Source organism: Arachis hypogaea, chromosome 3, assembly GCF_003086295.3.
Source record: "Arachis hypogaea cultivar Tifrunner chromosome 3, arahy.Tifrunner.gnm2.J5K5, whole genome shotgun sequence".
Classification (NCBI taxonomy): domain Eukaryota; kingdom Viridiplantae; phylum Streptophyta; class Magnoliopsida; order Fabales; family Fabaceae; genus Arachis; species Arachis hypogaea.
In genome coordinates, this window is record NC_092038.1 from 36,473,858 (window position 1) to 36,486,013 (window position 12,156).

At 34.9% G+C, this 12,156-nt stretch overlaps 1 long non-coding RNA gene and 1 other non-coding gene across 2 annotated transcripts; both read right to left on the reverse strand.

Moving 5' to 3' along the window:
- Positions 1–6,198: 6,198 nt before the first annotated feature.
- Positions 6,199–6,852, reverse strand: LOC112770254 (uncharacterized). Its single transcript, XR_003186592.2, has 2 exons — positions 6,796–6,852; positions 6,199–6,467 (listed from the first exon to the last, which is right to left on the reverse strand). It is a non-coding gene; the product is annotated as an uncharacterized lncRNA (long non-coding RNA).
- Positions 6,853–11,687: 4,835 nt separating this feature from the next.
- On the reverse strand, positions 11,688–11,795 carry LOC112793086 (small nucleolar RNA R71). The gene has a single exon (XR_003197795.1). It is a non-coding gene; the product is annotated as a small nucleolar RNA R71 (small nucleolar RNA).
- Between the last annotated feature and the right edge of the window lie 361 nt (positions 11,796–12,156).

Genomic DNA, 12,156 nt, shown 5'->3' on the forward strand with positions numbered 1-12,156 from the left:
TTTTTATCTCTCTTACAAAATTGAATAGTTAAAATTTTAGTTTAGCTAACCTGTATTTTTAAGACACAAATTAAGATTGTTAATAATAAAAAATTTTAAATAATTTATTTTAATAAATACATAATAAATAAATTAAAAATTTAGATTTTGCATCGTTTTTTGTAAATATTTTTTAATTAGTAACTTTATCATGTATCTTAAGAGTATATAGTAGTTAAATTTTTATAATTTAATGAAAATATTTAAAAAAAAAATTAGCAAAAAATAGTACGAATTTATCTTATTTAATATTAATTAATTATTGTAATAATTAATAAATACTACATAAGATAAGTTACGACTATTTTTTTTCGTCTTTCTAACATTATTGATAATTTAATTGAAAAAATTTTATGTGTTCCATTTACTTTATTGAAACAGCTGTAACACCTTAACTATCAAAATGTCACGCTTCCAGCTGCACCACTCTGATAGCTCGAGTATTATGACGACTCTTATAATATTTAATACTAAAATATGAGCCTGTTTAAAACTTAAAAACCGTATAACCTTTCATAAACACTTTTTTTGTGAAAACATAAACATATATGTACATACAAACCAAATACCTATATATATATATATATATATATATATAACACTAGCTTACAACCATACATATCACAATTTCCTATCCCTCTTACAAACTTAATAAAGATAAAGGCGAGGGAAAATAATAGCTAAGATAATACAACAATACCGAATAAACAAAAAATAAACATAACTATTCTGAAGCTCCGTCGTCCATATCCTGAAAGGAAATAACCTGTAGGGGAGTGAGAACGTCGTCCTCGCTTGTTCTCACTATAGGATTACAGAAATTGCTATAACAAGATACTTAAAATAAAATTTATTCTTAGAATACAGTGATCATTGCTCGTCTTATGAGTCTTAAAATAAAAACCTTGGGTACATATTCGAAATCCAGAAAATCCCTTTTTGAAGACTTGGTAAATTTCTCAAAAAATTTAAAACAAAATCTTTTTCCTTTCTTGTAAAATCTGAAAAGTTTTTCCTAAACAGTATGAATGACCAACATGTCCCAAACATAGGTTCAATTAAGTCTATGCTGTAAGAGTTTGATTTTTCATACTTTTCTAGACTACAACCATGAAAGCAGTTACCTACGTGGTATAAATGACCATCCCATTCTAAGCATAGGTTCATTAAGTCTATGCTGAATCGGTCAGATACTTTATATAAAATTAGAACTCAATATACCAATCACGGCCTCAAGCCCATCCAATCCAACACGGCCCCCAGCACAAACAACTCAATCATCAACCAATTCATCACAAATCACCCAATCAAACACAATCACAATTAATGTAGTTTAAACACAATCAATAGCAATTACAACAAGTATAACAATTAGCAATTAACATAAGTATTCACATGGGCAAACCAATTACAATATGCACACCCAAATAATGTCATATAAATGCAAATGATGAATGTATGCCCTACTGGCTGTGATATCACATTGTCGGTTCAACTGCCAACCCGACACATCCCCATGGAGATGTTGCCCTTCGGATTCATGGTGTGAAAACCCCCCGAGATATAGTACTCGGATCACTATTCAGGGTTTTGCGCCTGTACGCTCTGATGATCCAAAGGGATGCGAGCGGGATCTATTGCCGCCGACCTCACATCTAAGCGCAAGCAAGATGAACCACCACCCTTACGCCGCTGCTACCTCGACAGGCGGGATCCAACCACAGCCCCTGCCGGGCGCATAGCATCTCATAATCTCAATATAAACAGTAGTTCAGTGGTTTTTCATAAACATTTTCAACACATCAATCGGGCTTAATATCTTACTTCAAAATCATTCTTGGCCAATTTACTTTTAAATACAACCATATCCAACTCACATCTTGGCAAGAATTCACTTTTCAAAATGGAGCCACTTTTCACGTCTTTCCAACACTTCCGAACAATCTCAAAACCATGCCAAATTCAAAATCATCTTTCAAAAGACTTAAAATCATTCATTTCTAAATCAGGATTTTGGTCATAAAATTCCTCAGCAGAGTCTCAATACTTCAGAGGAGAGTAACCTAACTCATTTCTTAAATTCATTGAAAACCTCTGAAACATTAACTTCTTGTTTTAAGTAAAAAAAAATTGAATTTAAACCAAAACAAGTCATGTGTCCAATTATTCCGAACCAATTTCAAAATCAACTCACTTAGACCAAAACCAAGTTATTTGAACCGAAAATCAATTTCAGTTTCATTCTTAAATATGTTTCCAAAGGCTCGGGAATGGTATCAGTTTTACTAAGTCAAAGTTTCCTAAAATACTTCAAACTTTTCTTAAAACGTCGTAAAGTGAAATTAGTTAATCAAAATCCAAGTTCCTTTTAAATCCATTAAAACTCCTTCAAATTTGCTTATTTAATCAATTTCCAAAACATAATTATTTTCATCTTTAAATTTAACTTTAAAACCTAATTCTTTTCTAAAATAGTTTACATTCAAAATATAACAATTTTCTTAATAAAAGAGTTCAAACCTATTTCATATATTCATAATTCAATTCAAGGTATAATTCATTCTTTTCAAAAACTTCGTTTGAAATAAAGTATCAGATTTTATAAAAATTTTGACAGCATCTCTCCTAAAACTTGGACTTTGCCACCCTTTCCGGGTTCCAACAAAACCAATCATCAACTCTTTCCAACAGGTTCAAGACCAAATCAGTTTCCAATAAAACAAAAACTCAACTTTCAGATTATCAAAAGCATTCAAATAAGCCAATCCAGAAATCTCCAATTTATCAAAATCAGACATTGTTTCAATCAAACAGGCAACCATATTCATTCAAAATAAAATCAGACAATTCATAAGACTCACATAACCACCAGAAATACATTTTGTACAGTATATCTATTTATAACAATTTCCAATTTAAACAAAATTAGTTTGTATAAAAAGCCCCTTTCTCGATGTCGCAATTGCATAACTTAATACAAAAATCCCTTTATTCCCAATTGTGGCAGCAGCAGCGATAATTCCCAATGTAACCGGGATAGAGACAGTGGCACCAACTATGATCACACTCACAGCAACAATTTTGACACTCCCAACAGAACACAGCAGTACTAAAACAAGGATATCGGCTATCGTAATTAAAATAAGAATATAACAGAGAAACAAAATGCTAAATAGAACAAGAGTGGAAGCATTATAGCGTTATGAACGGGAGAATCAATTCAGAATGAAAAAGGATGGCACAGCAGCTTGTTTTCTCCAGTGACCAACTCCAGCTGCGATGATTCCAACAAACCCAGCAGAGTCAAGAACTTCATAAACAAACACAGGGCTGTTACAGAACAAATAAGATCCAGAGGTGGTGCTAATGGTAGCTAGGCATGATTAACTCACCATAAATTCCGGCAACGACCATGAATTCCGGCGGCCTGAACCCCTTTTCTGACGGCGCATGTTCTGACGGAGGCGGCGCCGGCGACGCGAGAACAGCTGGGCACGATGGTTGAACCCCACTCAGCCTCAGATCTCTCTGTCTCTCACCTTTTGCAGGCTCTCTCTCTCTCTCCGACGGTAGCGTCCGGCAGCAGGGATGATGAATGGCGGCGGCGCAGGCAACGGGACGCGGCGGCGAACTCCTTCCTGCGGTGACTCCCTCACGAGTTCTCTCTCTCCCTTTGCCCGATCTCTCTCTCTCTCTCTCTCTCATCGGCGTTTGGGTTGCAACGGCGGGTGACGTGAGCAGAAATTGGCAGATTAAAAATTATTTAGAAAAATGGCGTTGCGAGTACAGTTCTTAACCGGCGAAAATCCACTTATCAATTTAGAAAAGAGTTGTCACAAATTTTAGAAATAAAATACTGGGAGTATGAGTCCCAAGTTGTCTCCCAACGAGTTGCAGGAAAATGTGCTATTTTATCAATCAGAGGTTTTTCAAATGGGTTTTTGAGTTTGATAAACAGAAAATTAAATTAGAGAATTTATATTATTTAAATAAAATATTGACCAGGAGAAGATTAATTGGAAGTTCTATCCTTGTTAGAATTTTGTCACGATCAATTAATAATTAGTCATTGTTTCCATTTAGTTAACCCTCAACGAATGAAGGAAAGTCAAATTAAAAGTCAACTTCTATTCACAAGTCCTAATTCTCTCCCTTGGGAAGGATTAGAGTTAGTAACTAACAAGCCAACCAACAATGAACCAATTACAATTGAACTCTTGAGTATTCCAACTCAAGGTTCTCCTTTTAATCAACTCCCAATCAAGTTGGGGAACTACTCCATCATCATAAATGTAGACTTCAAAAAATCAATGGGAAAAATAAAAAGAGACATAATAAATAATAATGAAAGAGATTAATTAAAAGTAAAAATAGTTTTGTATTAATAAACTCTGAAAATAATCCAATATCAACTCTGGACAAATTAAGAATATGGAAGAGTAAATGAAAAGTAAATAACAAACTATAATGACCAGTTCCAGAGGTAGACTCTTCTCAAAAGTCAAAGCCAAAAATCTTCAAATCCTAATTTATGAATGTCAAAAGAGAAACCTAGGGGAGGAGTAAAATCAGATCTAAAAACTAGAAATTATGTGGAATGAATTGTTCTTCTTGTCTCTGCATGTTCCCTGGCTCTAATCTGTGTTTCTAGGCCAAAAACTGGGTTGAAACGCGGCCCAGAATCCACGCGTTCGCATCACTCAGCATTTTCCGTGCCACGCGTGCGCGTCGTCCATGCATTCGCGTCACTTGTGCAACTTCCAATCCACGCGGTCGCATTAGGCATGCGAGCGCGTCACTGTGATTTCCTCCATTTTGTGGCTGCGTGAGCCATGCGCCCGCGTCACTTCTCGCTGGTCATCTCCTTAATTCCTTGTGTTCCTTCCATCTTTGCAAGCTTCATCTCAATTCCTTACGCCATTCCTGTCCTATGAAGCCTGAAACACTTAACACACAGATCATTGCATCGAATGGTACGAAGGAGAATAAAAATATACAATTAAAAGATCTTTAGGAAGCAAGTTTTCAATCATGGAACATTTTCAGGAAAGAATTGTAAATACATGCAAATTATATGAATAAGTGGGTGAAGACTTGATAAAACCACTCAATTAAACACAATATAATTCATAAAATAATGTTTTATCAACCTCCCTACCATAGTTGTAAGAACCGGACCGGACCGGCCGGTTCGACCGGAAAACCGGTGAACCGGACCTATAACCGGTCCGGTTGAGTGATGTAACCGGATAAGGAAGAGAATCGTTTTGAACCGGGTTGAACCGGTCGGTTTTGATAAAAACCGGAAAACCGGCAGTTTCTAGTTAACCGACCGGTTCGAAAATGTTTTTTTTTTAATTCCTTTTCCAAAACGACGTCGTTTTGGTTTATTTTTTTTTTAAAAAAAAAGAAAAGCCCTACGGGTACCCCAGCCCCAAACCCCACCGGCCCACCCCCAGTTTCCACTTTCCACATTTCTGATTTCCCCCCAACCCTAATGGCGCCTAACCCTCTCTGCCTCACCTCACTCTTTTACAGTGTCACCCAGCCGCCAGCCGCCTGCCGCCCGCCGTCATCCTCTTCGTCTCACCGCCGGCCTGAACTCTGAAGGAACTAAGGAAGTAGGAACAGCCGAACAGAACAGAGCCGCGGCTGTCCATCATTGCCGTCGCCGTCGCGCTTGCTGCGCCGTCAAACTCGCCCTTGCTGCGCCGTCGAACTCGCCGTTGCCTCGCTCTTCTGCTCTGTCAAACAGGTTAGCTCCAGTTCTCCTCTGTAGTCTGCTCTGTTCTGCACTTCTTGCTGTTACAGTGTTATGAATATGCTTGTTGAAATTTCTGGGATGAATATGCTTGTTGAAAGCTTGAATCTATGAAATATGAATTATGTTGTTTTGTTGATTTGTTCTGTGTTTTACATGCTTGTTAAAAACGTGAAAATTTGTTGTTTTATTGATTTGTTCTTGAAATATGAAATATAAATTATATGCTTGAATCTATGAAATATGAATATCCTTGTCTTGCTGAATAGGAAATTTAACTATTTAAGATTGCTTGTTGACTAATGCTTGTCTAGGTCTCTAGGATGAATATGCTTGTGCTGTGAAATACTTGTATTCATCTTCTGCTTTCAGTTGCACCAAACACACACTCACAACAATACAGAACAAATGCACCAACCCTTTCTAGATCATTTATCTCAAGTATGATTACATCAAACTGAGAAGTTTCTTCATATTTAAACACAACTAAATGTCCTTCATTAAGAGAGTAGTTTTTGGTAAATTCCTTCCATCCTTTTACAAACCAAACTTCATCACTATTCTTTTTTGTCCAATACACTTTCCATAGAGTGCCATCTGGAGGCTTAAGAAACACTGGATTTGAAAGAGCGCTTCCATGTCTCCTTGAAAACTTATTGGGTATTTTCTGTGTGAAAACCTGTTAGTTAGTGTGCCAAAAGTTCTAACACCTTAACTAGAAATAAAAAAACAAACAAAGAAAATAGCCTAAATTATAATTTTCATCTATGTATAAAAATAAATAAATTCCTGCTTTTAGTTTTTTATTTTTGTTCTGAAGATGGCTATTACATCCGGAATGCTCTCGCCTGTTGATGATGATAATAATAATGAATAGATGAATAAATTACCTTCTAAATAAAAACTCTCTTTGTTAACTATTATATATGATATGATCATAAAACCAATAGCAAATATGTATAGCTCTAATGCAAATAAAACAAAAATATGCTTACAATCCTTTGAAGATTAGTTTTGAGTATAGCCTTGAAGAAACGGAAATGCAACATAATGTTGAATTTATTAAGTTTATGACTATTTTTAGTATTTTATATTTTTTATTTATGTGAAACCGGTTTTACCGGTTTAACCAGCGGTTTATCGGTTGAACCAATAAACCAGTAAACCAGTAACCTGACCGGTTCGATCATCGGTTCGGTTCTTACAACTATGCTCCCTACACTTAAACATTAGCATGTCCTCATGCTTAGTTGAAGGAGACAAATCTAAATGGATAGGGACATGTGAGATTCATGCAATGCAATACAACCTATATATACATAAATGCAACTATATGATTTTATCTATATGATTAAAAATAGATAAGTTCTCTAAGACAAAACATGGGGGCAGATTCCACTAATTCAAATCATACAGTAAAAGCAGGTAAATTTGTAAGAAGATAGCTCGTGAAAGCAGGGAACACAGGATCAAGCATTGAACCCTTACTATTGGTGTGTGTGCACTTTAATCCTCTCTAGTATATGGGGCAATCACTCTATCTTTCTCTAATCATGCTTTCAAAAATTTTGTTTTTCACCTAACCAATCAACAATTTTAAAGTGCCAATGCAAACATCATGAGGTCTTTTCACGGTTGTAATGGGGCTAAGGTAAGGTGAGGGTACACATATGGCTAAGTGAGCTTATACATTGAATCTTTAATTAACATAAGCTCTCACCTAACATACATATACTCTATATAATTTCAACATTCATACTTAGCTACCCAAAATTTCCTTTTCACATTCCATAGTCATGCATCAACCTTTATTTTAATTTTATCACATGTGCATTGATTATTGAACTCTGACTTATCATTGGGGTGATTTTGTCCGCTTATTCACTAAAATAAAGATTTTTTTAATTATAGCTTATCAATGCACATAGATTTGTAATCTTTCTTTTATGGTTTCACATGAATAGGTACCCAAATTCCCTTTATTTTATCATGACATATTCTCCTATTACCCTTTATTCCCACAATTTTCCCGTACTCAGTTAACACACAAATTCTATCTTAAGCTAACCAAAGATTCAATTGGGATTTTCAATTGTTTTTCTGCTTAAGGCTAGTGATGAGCGGATAATTTATACGCTTTTTGGCATTATTTTTAGGTAGTTTTTAGTAGATCTAGCTACTTTTAGGGATGTTTTCATTAGTTTTTATGTAAAATTCACATTTCTGGACTTTACTATGAGTTTATGTATTTTTCTATGATTTCAGGTATTTTCTGGCTGAAATTGAGAGACCTGAGCAAAACTTTGATAGAAGGCTGACAAAGGATTGATGATGTTGTTGGATTCTGACCTTCCTGCACTCGAAATAGATTTTCTAGAGCTATAGAACTCCAAATGGTGCGATCTCAATGGCGTTGGAAAGTAGACATCCAGAGCTTTCCAGCAATATATAATAGTCCATACTTTGTTCGAGGTTAAACGATGTAAACTGGCGCTCAATGCCAGTTCCATGCTGCATTCTAGAGTCAAACACCAGAAACACGTCACAAACCATAGTTGAACGCTAAAAACACGTTACAACTTGGCGTTCAACTCCAAAAGAAGCCTCTGCACGTGTAAAGCTCAAGCTCAGCCCAAGCACACACCAAGTGGGCCCCGGAAGTAGATTTCTGCATCAATTACTTACTTCTGTAAACCCTAGTAGCAAGTCTAGTATAAATAGGACATTTTACTATTGTATTAGACATATTTGGTCTCAGTTTTATTCTATTATTCATCTTAGGAGACTATTGATCACGTTTATGGGGGCTGGCCATTCAGCCATGCCTGGACCATCACTTATGTATTTTCAACGGTGGAGTTTCTACACGCCATAGATTAAGGGTGTGGAGCTCTGCTGTACCTCAAGTTTTAATGCAATTACTACTATTTTCCATTCAATTCAGTTTATTCCTGTTCTAAGATATTCGTTGCACTTCACCATGATGAATGTGATGATCCGTGACACTCATCATCATTCTCACCTATGAACGCGTGACTGACAACCACCCCCGTTCTACCTTAGACCGAGCGCATATCTCTTGGATTCCTTAATCAGAGTCTTCGTGGTATAAGCTATAATTGATGGCGGCATTCATGAGAGTTCGGGAAGTCTAAACCTTGTCTGTGATATTCCGAGTAGGATTCAGGGATTGAATGACTGTGATGAGCTTCAAACTCGCGATTGTTGGGCGTGATGACAAACGCAAAAGAATCAATGGATTCTATTCCGACATGATCGAGAACCAACAGATGATTAGCCATGACGTGACAGAGCATTTGGACCTTTTTCACTGAGAGGATGGGATGTAGCCATTGACAACGGTGATGCCCTACATACAGCTTGCCATGGAAAGGAGTAAGAAGGATTGGATGAAGGCAGTAGGAAAGCAGAGATGCAAAAGGAACACAACATCTTCATACACCTATCTGAAATTCCCACCAATGATTTACATAAGTATTTCTATCTTTATTTTCTGTTTATTTATTATTATTATTATTATTATTCGAAAACTCCATAATCATTTATTATCTGCCTAATTGACATTTACAAGATGACCATAGCTTGCTTTATACCAACAATCTCCGTGGGATCGACCCTTACTCACGTAAGGTTTATTACTTGGACGACCCAGTGCACTTGCTGGTTAGTTGTGCGAAGTTGTGAAGTTATGTTTGGACCATGGTATCGTGCACCAAGTTTTTTTTGGCGCCATTACCAGGGAGAGAACGAACATGAATGCCATTATCAGAAATCACAATTTTGCCTATCAAGTTTTTGGCGCCGTTGCCGGGGATTGTTCAAGTTTGGACAACTGACGGTTCATCTTGTTGCTCAGATTACGTAATTTTCTTTTCAAAAAGTTTTCAAAAATCTTTTCAAAAATTTTTTTCTTCTTTTTTCATTTTTTTCTAAAAATTATTTTCGAAAAAAACCAAAAAAATTTAATAAAATAAAAAAAATTGTGTTTCTTGTTTGAGTCTTGTGTCATGTTTTAAGTTTGGTGTCAATTGCACATTCATCTTGTTCTTGTATTTTTCGAAAATTCATGTATTCATAGTGTTCTTCATGATCTTCAAGTTGTTCTTGGTAAGTCTTCTTGTTTGATCTTTAAATTTTCTTGTTTTGTGTTGTATGATGTTTTTCATGTGCATTTTTGCATTCATAGTGTCTAAACATGAAAGATTTCTAAGTTTGGTGTCTTGCATGTTTTCTTTACTTCAAAAATTTTTCAAAAATATGTTCTTGATGTTCATCATGATCTTCAAAGTATTCTTGGTATTCATCTTGACATTTATAGTGTTCTTGCATGCATCATGTGTTTTGATTCATAATTTTCATGTTGTGAGTCATTTTTATGTTTTTCTCTCTCATAATAAAAAAATTCAAAAATAAAAAATATCTTGTCCTTATTTTTCACAAAATTTTGAAAATTTGAGTTGACTTAGTCAAAAATTTTTAAAACTTAGCTATTTCTTATAAGTGAAGTCAAAATTTCAATTTTAAAAATCTTATCTTTTCAAAAACTTTTTCAAAAATAAATTCTCTTTCATTTTTTTTATTTTTCGAAAAGTTAAAAATATTTTTCAAAATCTTCTTCTTAATTTTATTTCAAATTTTCGGAACTTAACTAATAAGTAATGTGATTGATTAAAAAATTTGAAGTCTTACTTTCTTGTTAAGAAAGGTTCAATCTTTAAATTCTAGAATCTTATCTTTTAGTTTCTTATTAGTCAAGTAATTAATTTTAATTTTAAAAATAAAATCTTTTTCAACCATATATTTTTAATCATATCTTTTCCATCATATCTTTTTTAAAATTTTATCTTTTTCAAAAATTTGATTTCAAAATATCTTCCAACTTCTTATCTTTTCAAAATTAAATTTCAAATCTTTTTCAACTAACTAGTTGAGTTTTTGTTTGTTTTAATTATATTTTATCTTTTTCAAAACCACCTAACTACTTTCCTCTCCCTAATTTTTGAAAATTACCTCTCTCTTTTTCAAAATTCTTTTAATTAACTAATGTTTTAAATTTTAATTTTAATTTTATTTCTTCTCTTAATTTTCGAAAATCACTAACTTTTTTTCAAAATTTATTTTTGAATTTCTCCTTCTCTCATCCTATTCTATTTATTTATTTATTTACTAACACTTCTCTTCATCTCAAGAATCTGAACCTATCTTCACATTTGTGTTTGGATTCTTACCTTTTCCTTCTTCTATTCCCTCCTTCTTCTACTAACATAAAGAAATCTCTCTACTGTGGTAAAGAGGATCCCTATTATTATTATTTTCTGTTTCTTTCTTTTTCATATGAGCAGGAGCAAGGACAAGAACATTCTTGTTGAAGCAGATCCTGAACCTGAAAAGGACTCTGAAGAGGAAATTAAGAGAAGCTAAATTACAACAATCCAGAGACAACCTTACAGAAACTTTCGAAAAAGAAGAGGAGATGGCAGCCGAAAATAATAATCCAAGGAGGATGCTCGGTGATTACACTACACCTACTTCCAAGTTTGATGGAAGAAGCATCTCAATTCCTGCCATTGGAGCAAACAATTTTGAGCTGAAACCTCAACTAGTTGCTCTACTGCAATAGAACTACAAGTTCCATGGACTTCCATCAGAAGATCCCTACCAGTTTTTAACTGAGTTCTTGCAGATCTATGAGACTATTAAGACTAATGGAGTAGATCCTGAAGTCTATAGGCTCATGCTTTTCCCTTTTGTTGTAAGAGACAGAGCTAGAATATGGTAGGATTCCCAACCTAAAGATAGCCTGGACTCCTGGGATAGGCTGGTCACGGCCTTCTTGGCTAAGTTTTTTCCTCCTCAAAAGCTGAGCAAGCTTAGAGTGGATGTTCAGACCTTTAAACAAAAAGATGGTGAATCCCTCTATAAAGCTTGGGAAAGATACAAGCAGATAACCAAAAGGTGTCCTTTTGACATGCTTTCAGAGTGGACCATTTTGGATATACTCTATTATGGTCTATCTGAATTCTCTAAGATGTCACTGGACCATTCTGCAGGTGGATCCATTCACTTAAAGAAAACGCCTCCAGAAGCTCAAGAACTCATTGACATGGTTGCAAATAACCAATTCATGTATACTTCTGAGAGGAATTCCGTGAGTAATGGGACACCTCAAAGGAAGGGAGTTCTTGAAATTTATGCTCTAAATGCCATATTGGCTCAAAACAAAATGTTGACTCAGCAAGTCAACATGATTTCTCAAAGTCTGAATGGATGGCAAAATGCATCCAACAGTACTAAAGAGGCCTCTCCAGAAGAAGAAGTTTATGATCCTGAAAACC